The sequence below is a fragment of the Rhipicephalus sanguineus genome, chromosome 11, assembly GCF_013339695.2.
Source record: "Rhipicephalus sanguineus isolate Rsan-2018 chromosome 11, BIME_Rsan_1.4, whole genome shotgun sequence".
Taxonomy (NCBI): Eukaryota; Metazoa; Arthropoda; class Arachnida; order Ixodida; family Ixodidae; genus Rhipicephalus; species Rhipicephalus sanguineus.
The window spans coordinates 33,890,195-33,902,806 of NC_051186.1; the positions used below are offsets into that span (position 1 = coordinate 33,890,195).

At 47.8% G+C, this 12,612-nt stretch overlaps 1 protein-coding gene across 1 annotated transcript in view; it reads right to left on the reverse strand.

The window, feature by feature from the left end:
• Positions 1-2,137: 2,137 nt before the first annotated feature.
• LOC119374714 (uncharacterized) overlaps positions 2,138-12,612 on the reverse strand; it is a 189,082-nt gene continuing 178,607 nt past the window's right edge. The window contains exon 21 of the mRNA XM_049410950.1: positions 2,138-2,400. The gene's annotated coding sequence lies outside the window, so the exon portion shown is untranslated. The remainder of the gene's footprint in view (positions 2,401-12,612) is intronic.

Below are 12,612 nucleotides of genomic sequence, written 5' to 3' on the forward strand. Positions count from 1 at the left end.
GTAGCGCGACAGCAGTTATTCTTCTCAGACATTCACGTAGTTAAATATAATTTTCCGCGGGTGTGTCTCCTCCTGCAGGCGTTTGGTGAGTAGCGTGCAGGTGGGGAAATGGAAGGGGGGGGGGTGGTATCTTTCCTGCTCGTGGCTGAGCTATATCTGGAGAATAAGGGATCCTGAGATCGAGCCGACGCCGAATTTTGCACCTTTAAGGCCCCCTGGCAAAGTTACCACGCCCTTTTGGCCGCGGCTTCACGCGCACTGCACTTCTCGACTGACCAACCCAGTGGAAACAGTCCGTTGCCTTTTGCTATACCCTTTTTCGAACTTTTCTTTCCTAGTTTCTTTCTGTGCCGTCCTGCCTTCCACTGTAATTGAGTAATGAGGACAAATGCCAGTTTCTGCAGAGGAACGCGATACGCCCGAGGGCCTGCGTCTGACACGATCAAACTTTCCCTGTAGAAACAATCGTCTTCCGACGTGCATGGAACGCAGCAGTGTTTACCTCGCACAGATATTCCATACGCTCGCACCTTCTTTCTATCTTTTCATCCCTCCATTCCCATGCCCCCGCGTGGGATAGCGAACCGGACGCGCATTTGATTGGCCCTCGTGCGTTTCTTTCCTTTTCCTCCTTTTCTTCCTTCTCCTCCTGCCTTGTCTTCTGTTACTTCATTTTCGTAGGCGGCTCAAGTTAATCTTTTGCGCGTGCCCCCTCTGGGGTATAATGTATTAGGTTACAATAGTAATACATGGCAGGCGCCTACAGCTTTACGTCTTAAGTGCTGCAGCGTCCCCTAATTGGCCTTCCTTGGGTCAAACTGAACAGTTTCTATTCATTTATGCTGCAGACCTTTTCAATGAGAAGGAACCTACACATTGGAGGATAACAAAAAACATATTCTTCTACAGATCTAGCTTTACATTTCCGACCTTTTTCATCATCATCATCATCATCATCATTATCATTCGCTTTCCCAGTTTATTCTATCCCTCTGTAGGTCGAGTGCCAATTCCAGCGATCTCCAATTTATGTTTCCCTGCGCGAGCTCATTCCATTTTATGCCCGCGAACTTCCTAAATTATTCTCCATACGTAACCATCCGTCGCTCTCGGCTCCATTTCCTGTGCCTGGGAATTCGTTGCGTTGCTCTAATAGACCACCACGTGTTTCTCCTACGCATTATGTGGCCAGTCAAGGTCCATTTTGTACAGCCGAGCTGTTTAAGCTTGGCAAAACTTCACGTGGCCTTGGCGGGTATATGCGCCGCTCAAAGCGCGTATGTGCCAAGCAGCTCCTACTATAGCATATGACTGGGGTTGCAAAGGATTGTGAGGTGAGGAGGAGTAATATGAGTGTGATAACGAGAGAAAGGAGGAGGGGAGAGTGTGAAGCATAGCATAGCCACGTATGGTATAGTATAGCAGGAGGTGAGAAAGGGAAGTGAGGGGGAGGAAAGGGAAAGGAGGGGTGGAGAAAACAGCACAGTCTTGGATATTACAGCATGGAAGGAGGTGGGAAAAGGAAGTAAAGGTGAGGAGGAGGGAAAGAAGGAAGGTAAGGCCACCAGCTCCGCCGTTTCCTCAGTCTTCGCACCACTAGTGCATAGCTGACCCAATTTTTTCGCCTAATCTCAGCTCAAATATCAGCTACCCCTGTTTGTTCTGTGACCGATTTTGTTGCCTTCCGTCCTGTTACTGTTACTTTTATTTTATTAATGTTAATGCCGGTCCTTTTCTGTGTCAGCGATCCTAAACGTTTTCTCGAGTTTCCTTGTTATTCTAGAAGATTCAGCCCCATAGGTTAGTACTGGCATTATGTAATGATTGTGTTGTGCAGACATCAAATGAAATGCGCTCACGCAGGATAGGGTGGACTGGCGATAGCTGGCAGGTGCCTTCATCCTGCAGTGGATCTAAGATAGGGTGGCGATACTGCTGATAATGGTAATGATGCGCACGTTTCGATGGAGGAATAGCTTCAAGTTGCCTGTCGTGATTTGGGACTGTCGGCCGTGTACACCCCATGATATTTTTATTGCACTGCCTAAGAGAATCTCTTTTCGAAAATCCACTTTTCTGGCAGGAAAAATGCTGGAAGATGAACTTATTAAAAAGTCGCAATTGCTTTCAGCATGCTTTTATTCTGTTACATTTCACGAGCGTCTGGTAGATCAAGCTACCCTTATCACTCACACTCATATGTTGGTACACATCTCTTCGGATCCGTTGTGGTTCTACAGTAGCCTTCGTCACAGAAACAACCAATTGTCACCAAGTGTAACGTGCAGACGTTTGGTATCCCAGGCGTCCCGCCATCAGTGCGGCAACGGCATTCGTCGCAACCTCCAGTGTTGCGCTTCACTACTTCGTGGTCCGAACACTTGACCGACTGGAGAAGCTCTGCAGGAATAAAAGTGTGAAAGAAGCATTAGCTCAACTCCGAACTTACACGAGCAGTCTTATAAGAGTAGACAAGAGAGTCCGTTGGATGGCGTCAACTTCTCTTTTGAAATAACTAAAATATTTTCTCAATATCACCCTGCGTAAATATCTCGGCTTTAACAGTGAGATGTTACCCCGCAAGTCGAATCACTAGTTAAAGTATTGTGGTCATATACATTCAAAAATTTGAGGGACCCTTGCTCTACGGGGAAATCCGGGCAAGCCAAGTTTGACGTGTGTGTGCGCGACGTACTGCCTTTCTTTCTTTCTTTCTTTCTTTCTTTCTTTCTTTCTTTCTTTCTTTCTTTCTTTCTTTCTTTCTTTCTTTCTTTCTTCTTTCTTTCTTTCTTTCTTTCTTTCTTTTCTTTCTTTCTGTCTTTCTTATTACGCAATGCTCCCTCCTAACTTATCTTTACTCTATGTCAGGAATTCTACCTTCATCCACGTGCTTAGCAGCGCAACACTTCAGTTGCTACAGGCAACTGCGACCTCCACGAAAGTCCTGGTGATCCCCGCCATAAAACGCTTTCGTGTTTAAAAAAAAAAGAAAACCGAGGCCCGTGAGTGCAAAGAAATGCGGCCTTAGAAGATGTGCCAGTCACATGCGTATTTTTTGCATGCCCCCCTTTTCCAATGATCAGTGCTCTCTCGACTGTGGGCTTGACTGCGATAAGCCGTTTCTGATATAGCAATGGGATCTTGTATTGATGCAGCGTGTCATTTCACGTTGCCATATTTCATTGTTGCATCGATAAAAGATCCCATTGCTATATCAGAAACGGCTGATCGCCGTCAAGCCCACAGTCGAGAGAGCGCCGATTATTGGAGAAGGGTCATGCATGTACGCATTTGACTGGCGCACCTTCTAAGGCGGTATTTCTTCGTGCTCACGGGCGTCGGTTTTTTTTAACACAAAAGTGTTTTATGCCGGGGATCACCAAGACTTTCATGACGTGTTTCCCTCAAGGATATGCGTCAGCGAAATACACACGATCAGATGACAAACAAAAAAGTTTCGTAACCGGGAGTCCAACCCATCACTTTTGGATTTAAAACGATAGGCGACGGATGCTCTAACTACTGCGCCATGGTCACACATGCAGGAGGCTCCACGAACACGTCTTTTATCTCTCAGACTTTCCCCTCACAGTGCTCTCGTTTTGTGTGGTGGTGGCGTGAAGTAATGCATAGCCTTCGCAATTAGCTCCGGGAACGCGCCGTTGCATCGTTGCTACTGCCGTCCCGTTCGGCGCGTTTCCAAAACAAGTGTAATTCTGTGAACACCTTAAAACTGTGTTGTGGCGGATTTAGCCCGAGCATCGTTCATTGCATCCGTCTATAATAACAAAAAGAACATGGCTGATCCCTCCGTCATAGGAATCGGTGTAACACGGAAGTGAAACGTGTCTTCACAGAAGTAGTGCTTATTGTGTAGTGATATATGAGAGCTTGTACAATGTCTATTCGTGTTTGGCAGCTATAGCACCGTTTGACGTGGATGCACCCATGTTGACAGCATGTCTCTATCGCGACGACTAACGCCCATGATCATGACTAAACCGTTGTGGTAGCTGACGGTGTGAACATATATTTGGACACAGCGAATCGTGAATCCCGCGTAAGGATGATATCAACAAGCTCATAATCAACACTGGTACCCGGTATGCACTTCTTCAAAGCGTCGTCAATTAAGGAGAGAAACGTCACGGCGTGCGCTTTCTAGTAATGGGTAGCCGACGCCTGTGCTCATGCATACACTAACACACACTGCGCTTCAGCAACACGGGAGGTAGAGGTTCGTAGCCTGAGCCGCAAACGCGTGCGTCCCGCTAGTTTCTGTCTCGCAGGCGCTGCTCTCGCTCCACCAAGGAACGACATTCGCCGGTCGAAATCGCGTCATTTCTGCAACGCATATTGCAATAGCTTTGTTAGTCGGTGCTCTCGCAATTGAAGCAGCCGGCGGCGGAGAAATCCCGTTGGTGCACGTCGAAGCTGCACTACTCCGATGAGCCGACGCACGCTAACACGAAGCCAAAGGCAAAGAACGTAACTGCGTCAAGGGTGCCTCGGCGACGCCAGCGCGGCCAGTCTACCTCTCTGGTATCGAGACGCTTTACCCATGACCTCCGATATCGCGTGCAATCTCGGAGTAAGCGCTAGTAAGTGTCGATCGTGAAGCATTACTTCTGGTCACATCTCACAGACGGCGGCACTGCCCCGCTCCGCCTGCCGCGAAAGAGAATGTGTGAAAGATATAAGGCGCGTTCGCGCCGTGTCTAGCATCTCCCGACTTAGCTTAGTCGGTAGGGCGTCGGGCGCTTGCCGTTGCGGCCGCTGCGTCGTGGGTTCGAATCCCAGCGGGGTATCTTTTTCTTGGTTTTTTTCTTTCTCACCCGTTGGCGTCCATTTTATCAACGTCATATCCGTGACGGATGTACTTGATGGACCCCGGCATAAAACACTTTCGTGTTAAAAAGCTCTGCGACGCTCGCCTGGCTGCCACACACCATTCCTTGCTCGAACCTTGAGAAATCACGGCCAGACTAGAGGGGGAGACACGACGCGCGTCGCGTTTCAATCCGGGCTATCGTGTGACTCCTTCTGTTAACTCTTCAAAATTCCACAGGATGGCGACCTTTGCGCGCGCTCAGTAAAGAAGCTCAGCGTCCATTAACCGACGCTCTTCTGGCTGTTACAGCGCTCTCTGATTTCGCTCTCCCCGTGCGAATGGAATGGCCTGAGCAACGCTAGCAACGGCGCGCTGCCGGAGCCAATCTCGGAGGCGACGAGTAATGCATCATCACCGTAGCGTGCGCTACGGGTGAAGGGGAAGGGGAGCGGATGCCCCACCTCCCCTCCCCCAGTCACCTAAGAAGAGGGTGGCGCAAAGTCTGCCTTATACATTGACTCAATAGGAAGCGGGGGGGGGGGGGGAGTGCCGAGATGAACCTTCGCCTCCCCCCCCTGAAGGAGAACCCTGCGCACGCCTATGATCATGACACTAAGTAGAACCGACTTCGAGCGTTTCGGTAGTCTCAGCACGGCGGAGGCTTTCGCTGGAATATTGTAGAATACTCTATGCTCGGTGATATGCGGCATCTACGGTGATTCAATGTGGTGACGACGCAGTTGCGTGATTCGCCTTTCGCGTCAGCGTGTGACGACGCCTCCTCGCCTGCCTAGGGCCGCTTCCACATGTACTAATGGTGCTTCAACGCCGCCTACAGCTTCGAGTGCACTGACACCGACTACTAGGGAGCGCACACCTTGCCGGTTCTCTCCCGAAATGATGACGCTTTCACAGAGGGCATGTCGAGTTAGCATTTATTATGTGCATGTTGAAGCCATGATTGCGCGGGATTCACCATATGTTGTGTCCAGGTTTATGGTAACTACTACAGCTACCACATAGGTTTAATCGTGTTCATGGATGCTAGTTGTCTGCTTGGAGATGTGCCAGCAGGCGTCAACGTCGGTGCGTCCGCATCAAGCTGTGCTATTCGCCTCTTGCGCCAGTGATTGCGGCGCTGCGAATGGCGCTCCGGTGGCGCAAAGGCGGTGATTCCACTTTTGTCGTCTGCTAGGCTCTGGCTAAAATAGCAGCATTTTCGTTATAGTTCGCTCGTGTCGCACGGAGTTCCTCGACTATTAGCTGTATTTTGTGCTAATGACAGTTCTGTTGATGACTTCTATCATTACAGGAGGTTAATAAACGTTACCATTTAACATATCTCCTACATACCCACAGCCACCGCAGTCAGGATGATGCCCCCGAGTTCGTAGCACCACTCACTGCTGCTTTCGAAGCGCTGCACGCTGCTTTCGAAGCGAAGCGCGATCAATTTTACGGCTTATTCGCAAAAGTTAGCGCAGTCTAAACAGACTTGAGTTGAACGAAAATTCACCCTCCACAGTTATCGCACCATGTCCTATGAAAAGACGACCGTTAAGAGTTATTTACACTATGTTACTGTAAATTCATCTTATTACGACTTTGGACGCCCAAGCTTTGCATTTATCTACATTAGTATGATTACAATAATTATGTTCAGCATACTTTCAGACGACCGTGAACGAGTCAGCAAACGTCGATTTACTAACGTAGGGATTAAAATATGCTGAAAAAAAAAAACTCCGCACAACCTACCAATATATATCATCGTCGTGCATCCCCTTTTGGCTCGTGCTCTCAACCTTTTTATTTCTTGCTTAAGTTGCACGTACTTACGATGCGCGTACACAGCAGCTGCTGAAAAATAGGAGTTAATGATATATTGTTGCCTGCAACGACCATTTAATTTATTTGAATGATATCACACGTCGTTTATCGTGCACTTAGAACTCCTAGCAACGGAATTGAATCGAACGAGCAGGCTTGACAACCGCACCCCGCGCGGCGCGCTATAACATACATTGCGCTATACGCAGAAGGAAGCCGAAGCCCGAACACTGAAGTTATAATGATCGAAAACGCGCCGGAAAGTCATTTATAGTGCGCCGCGGCCATAGAACAGTCGCGAAAAGAAATCGTCGCCATACATACAGTAGGAAATAGATCGCTAGCAGACGACACCACGAGCAATCGACACCGAAGGTGCTCCTGACGGCAACTGCGCTCGATTTCGCTAGACATTTTGTTGAACATTCAGTACACATTGCTTTATGAACTTGCCCACTAATGTTTCATTACTCGAGCAGGACAGACAGGCCAGTAGCGCCGAGCAACCTTCACGTAGCGAGCTGCGCGCGCGAAGAGCGGCGCCCGAGTCCCCTCTCTGACGTCACAGGTGAGGGGGCGCCACTCAGATATCTCGAGGTGAATAGCGGCGAACACTAATATACATTGTGCAAGCTCTCGTATATCCATGTTTAATAAACATTCAACTACTTCTGCAGGGCGCGTTTCACCTTTGTGTTAGAGTAGTGCATATGAGTAGCAGAGTGGAGAGTTGGGCGAGTTGGTACGAGTTCATTCTGGTCGATACTGCGCAAAAGGACGGGACACGAAGAAAGGCAAGACAAACTGCGCTCGTTTGTCTTGCATGTCTTTCGTGGCCCGTCCCATTGCACAGTATCGACCAGAGTAGTGCATATGACGGAAGGATCAGCCATGTTCTTTTTTGTTTCTTTTTTGCGGTCACACCACAACGCCAACGACGCTTATCAAGCAACACAACTAGCGCTTGCAAACTTGAATGAATTCCTGATAAAGAATGCATTGCATCTGAGGAAGCAAGTGTAGTAGGACGCCGCGTGTCCTCGGTTGCACTCCTAGATTTGAGCTGAGCATGTTTTCACTAATATTTATCGCATTTATTTTGCCCAATATGAGAGTTCGGCTACGTTCCCTTTCTTGTAAAGCCTTGTTACAAGTTCGGCACCTAGTCTTAGAATTTCATTCAGTACGTTTATATCTTGTACTTCCTCAATATATCGCGGAAACCGATTGTGCGGAGATCCGATCACCACCGAACGGTTTCGAGGAGGGCGCTGGAGCTGTTGTATCTCTAAAGCGCGAATTTCCCACGCAAGTTAGGTGTGACTGCTGATAGTTCGAGCGTTGAGTACTGTATGGAACAGTATGTACTCACCATCACCAAATGTCCACGCGGCCTCCACAGCGAAAAATAGGATTGTGACGAGCAACAGGGAAAACGAAGAAGCTCTCATTCTGCAGTTGAAAGGGCTGATTTCTGCGACTGAAGACCTTGTGGCACTATAATACCCCGGCCCATCTATCCAGTGCCCTTAAACAGGCACGTCTTTTGTTGAAAAGTCTCGCCCCGCCAGTATTTTTCTCCTCTGGCGGCTCAATTTATGGGAGTTGATTGTTCACCAAGTCATAAAAGCAAACATTCAGCTGGTGCAAAATATGCGCGTAGCGTGAATAGCACTCACGGATTATAGACTTAAACTGCCGGCTGTTCGTGCATTGCGGCCATAGAGCACGCGAAACGTGTTGCATGCTTCATAGGCGCATAGTGTAAGCTTAAATCAGCCTCCATAACAACCGTGAAAGTCTTTTTATTGTTTATTCTCATATGGGGATTCGAACAAGTAATTTGGAAACAAGATAAAAAAAATGGTGCGTAGCAACTGAAGCTGCAAAATTAGGCTATTCGTAAAACTAAGGATATGGCGGCAATGAGTCACCTGTCGTCGCGTTAACGTCAGTATAACGGTACGGCAAAGCTAAGCAATTTTGTTTGATTTTTTATGTCACCAGCGCGAAAGACAAAATATACTGCCTGTTTTTGAGCCGTTTGCAGTTGATTGTGGCCTGTACAAAATCTGCTTAAATGAACGTTATCTTTAGTTTAATATGAGACGCTCGAAGTGCGTCACTGTATTATTACACGAAATTGTACTTTAGAACAGAATAAGAGCAAACCGATCACATACATCGTCCTAATATAACATGCTTACTTACCACTTCAGTGATTACATTTTCTTTGCATAGAATACGACGCAGGCACTCGATCGGTAAAACGTTTTATGCATGTTAATTACACACTCGAAAACACATTATCATCCCGATTGCTTTAGAGTAGCTTCACTGGAGGCGCAAGCTAGACAGACAGCGAATCTGATGGGCACCAAGGTAGCCCTGGCTGCTGCTGTTTTGCTAAAGCTTTGCATTTTTTCTTTCTTCCCTTTTTTTTTTATTTCGCACCCCGTCGTCGTCGTCGAAGCTCCCTTCTAATTAGCATCGCTTTAGGTGGCAGTGGCCACTGATTTAAGAAGAAATGTTAGGCCTTGAGCGGTTTGGCTCTAGCGCACCAGGAATTCAAGGTTAAAAGAATAAGCTGTGTGTACAACTGGTTATATTTGTCGTCTTCACTTTCACCACCTTTAATGTGGATTGTGACATGACAACCATCATTTAAGCGCACTATGGGCGCTTTGTCGAAGGTAGTATGTTGAGGAGAACGGCAGCATGGGCTAGTTGGGGATTTTTTAATCGGCTCGAGTTTTGCGCCTCCACGAGCCTGACGACTGAGTTCATCTGGCAGCATGCTCTGGTACAGCTTCGGGCCATCACTCCCAGAAGGAGACCCATGCCGAGCAACCCAATTCACACAGCGTGTGCCGTGCCTATCCCGGACAGTGTTCAGAGTGTGTTGAGCTTGGGTCCCATGTTCGCCGTACAGCCTCAGCTGGACTCCGCCGGAATTGCTGACCCTTGAAGGGCAAGTAGCCAAGCGGGCTCCCGAGGTTGAAACTGATAGATGTGTAGCTGAAGGCATTATTGTTTTGTCGCAGGCAAATCAACCGCAACAGCCTGCCTGTCCACCATGTTGTGGTGTTTTTTTAAAGAGCATTATCTCGCTTTGTGGACCGCTGACAAGGATGGGGGTTTCGCGGTATTGCCGAATGACGTTTTTCGCTCAAAAGCCAGCAACGCTATAAATACTGTTTTCGATTGCCGAAGTGCAGTTTCACTAAAAAAAAAGTAAGTACTGAAGCCAAAAAGCTATGTAACGCACTGAGCTTAAGTCGGTCAGAAAGCTCCATTGTGAAAAGTAAGAAGGTTAGCTTGGATTTATTCTTGACAGTTAAGACTGACAAAGTTCACTGGCCGCTGCGGGTCAATATATCTGAGAATAGGGCGTGGCAGAAAGCTGTTGCTTTGTTTTTACAAGAGAAGCTAAACTTGATAGCCTTTCTATCAAGTAACGACAAGAGTCTTAACGCCCGCTCAGTAGACATCAAGGACCTGTACTACTCTTTACCGCACGACACGCTACTACGGTGCATTGAAGACTGTATTGACAACTTTGGCTCAGTTGCTTTCCAGAATGCGGCGGCTGTGTCGGCCAGTGGTTTTCTCGAGCTACTTGGTTTTTACTTAAGAGCAACTTTTGCCACGTGGAACGAAGACATTTTCATTCAGAAAAGAGGCGTGTGTATCGGTTCATGCATAGCGCAAATTTTAAGTGACATTTTTCTTGCTTAACCTGACCGACTACTTCTTAGCCGTCTCAAGACAAGCACTGTTGTGAAAGTTTTTCGTTTTGTCGACGACTTTCGTTTGCTTTTTTAGTGACGACAGGGGATTTGAAGCTACTGTTTCAAACGTGTTATGTGATTTTAAAGAGTGCATTTCACTACTAATCCTAACGCATGAGCTGCCGCAGAATGCCTCGTTAAGGTTTCTAGATTTGCGGTTAAGCATTTCTAGCGATCACTTATGCCGGAAGTATGAGCCCCGAGGAAGCAAGCCACTACTACCATATCTGTCGGCTCATTCAAAGCTTTGTAAAAAGGGGCATTGCGAATCTTTGGTTCGCCAATGCTCCCAAGAAATCTTGCGGCCACTCTTTGAAATGTAGCTTTCTTGAGCAGGCATCCCGTCTCACAAGTGCCGGTTTTGCTGAGTTTGTGCTGGTTTCGGTGGCAGAAAAATGCTTAGGACCATTAAACAGGGAGGTGAAGCACCAGCAAGCCGTGCCGCTAGAGATAATAAACAAGTCGCGGTGCTCCCCTACCTGCATAAAATTTGGCACAACTTGAAAAAGATAGGTGACAAGGTAGACGTTAAGGTTGCGTTCTCAGCCTCGGACAAACTATCAATGCTTTGTAAGCGCGTGAATGCCCAAGCCACACGAAGGAGCGTTTGTATAACAAAACACAAGAGGCAGTTCGTAGCATGCGCTGTGGGTGTTGTGTACTTGATCCCGTTATCTTGTGGTAAGAAGTACGTTGGGCAAACGGGCAAATGTTTGAACGAGCGTTTAAAAGAGTATCGCTATAATGTCACCACAGCTGTTCAAAGTCATCTCGGCATACATTGCAGGGATTGCGGTTGCAAACCAGAATTTGAAAAGTGCGCCGTGTCGCGAAACATCGTGAGAAGCTTGCGTGTGAAATCATATAAGCTAATCAAATGCAACACCTGGGTGACCTCTGTGTAAGCATGCCATCAGTTGCCCAAACCAAAAAGGAAATCGTGTATCTGGCGGTGATGCGATGGGTTTGTGCGTTTGTGCTGATGAGTGCTGGTGTTATCAGCTGTATATATTTCCAGCGTTTTCGCTAATAAAATTTAGTTGAAGTCAGCGCCTGTGTTTGTCCTTTCTTACGTCCTCGTTTACGTAGCGCTGTGAAAATACGTCGAAGGTAGTAGCAGACGCTTTCCCAACCCGGCGCCGGCGCAAAAAGACAATAAAACGCTGCCCGCGCCAAATGTCGCTCGCGGCGTTCCGTCGCCGCCGTCGAAGCTCCCCGCCGCATCACCGCTCGCACCGCTCTCCCACCCATAGAGTTTCCTAAAATTAACTAGAGGGGACTCTGGCGCTGCGATCGTTCAGCTACCATGGGAATGATGGGTAGTACACAAATTTGCCTAGTCTTCGTGCTTGCGGCTTCAAACGTACTTGTGGCTTTGTTTATTGCTATGTTTTGGCTTTCTTTCGGATAAAAGAATGGATCGTTGTGAACTCGTGACCAGATTTGAATTGCTGAGCCTAAAGAAGTTAAAGTGGCGAAGTGAAGCTGCTGACTTTTGCTGAACTTCGTTTTTCGACAAAGCGGACGCAGCCGACGCGGAGCCAAACGGAGCCGAAAGTACGAAGTTTAGACAAATTTGTGTACTACCCATCATTCCCATGCTGGCTGAAGCGTCATGCGTTGCAGCTCCCATAGACACTAGCGCCAGAGTTCCCTCTAGTAAGTATTGTAGGAAACTCTATGCTCCCACCTGTCTCCCTCTTCCTGCGCTGCGCGCGCCACACGCTCACTAGCTCAGTCGTTCCCGCCACCGAGCGCAGCAGACGCTCTCCCACACCCGCTCGCCCCCTCACCTCTTTCACGAAAGCCAGCAGCGAGATCAGGCGCATAGTCGTTTGCGTCTCATTTCTAAGGAGCTTCGCTCAGCGGTTGTATTCGTGCACGGAAAAACAGCTAGTTTTTGTTCTTTCTGCCTTCCCTTCTCTATTTATTTCTTTCTCTTTCTTTCTATGCTATGCTTTACTGTCTCCCCTCCTCTTTTCCCTCCTCCCCACCCTCACTTCCTTTCCCACCCCTTGCTATACTATACTATACAAGGCTATGCTATGATCTGCTAGTGTGCCTGCATGGCCGAGTGGTTAAGACGCTCCGCTTCAGATTCTAGGTAAGCTGGTTCGTATCTCGACTAGCGAGAAAAAATTTTCCCCAAGGATTTATCAC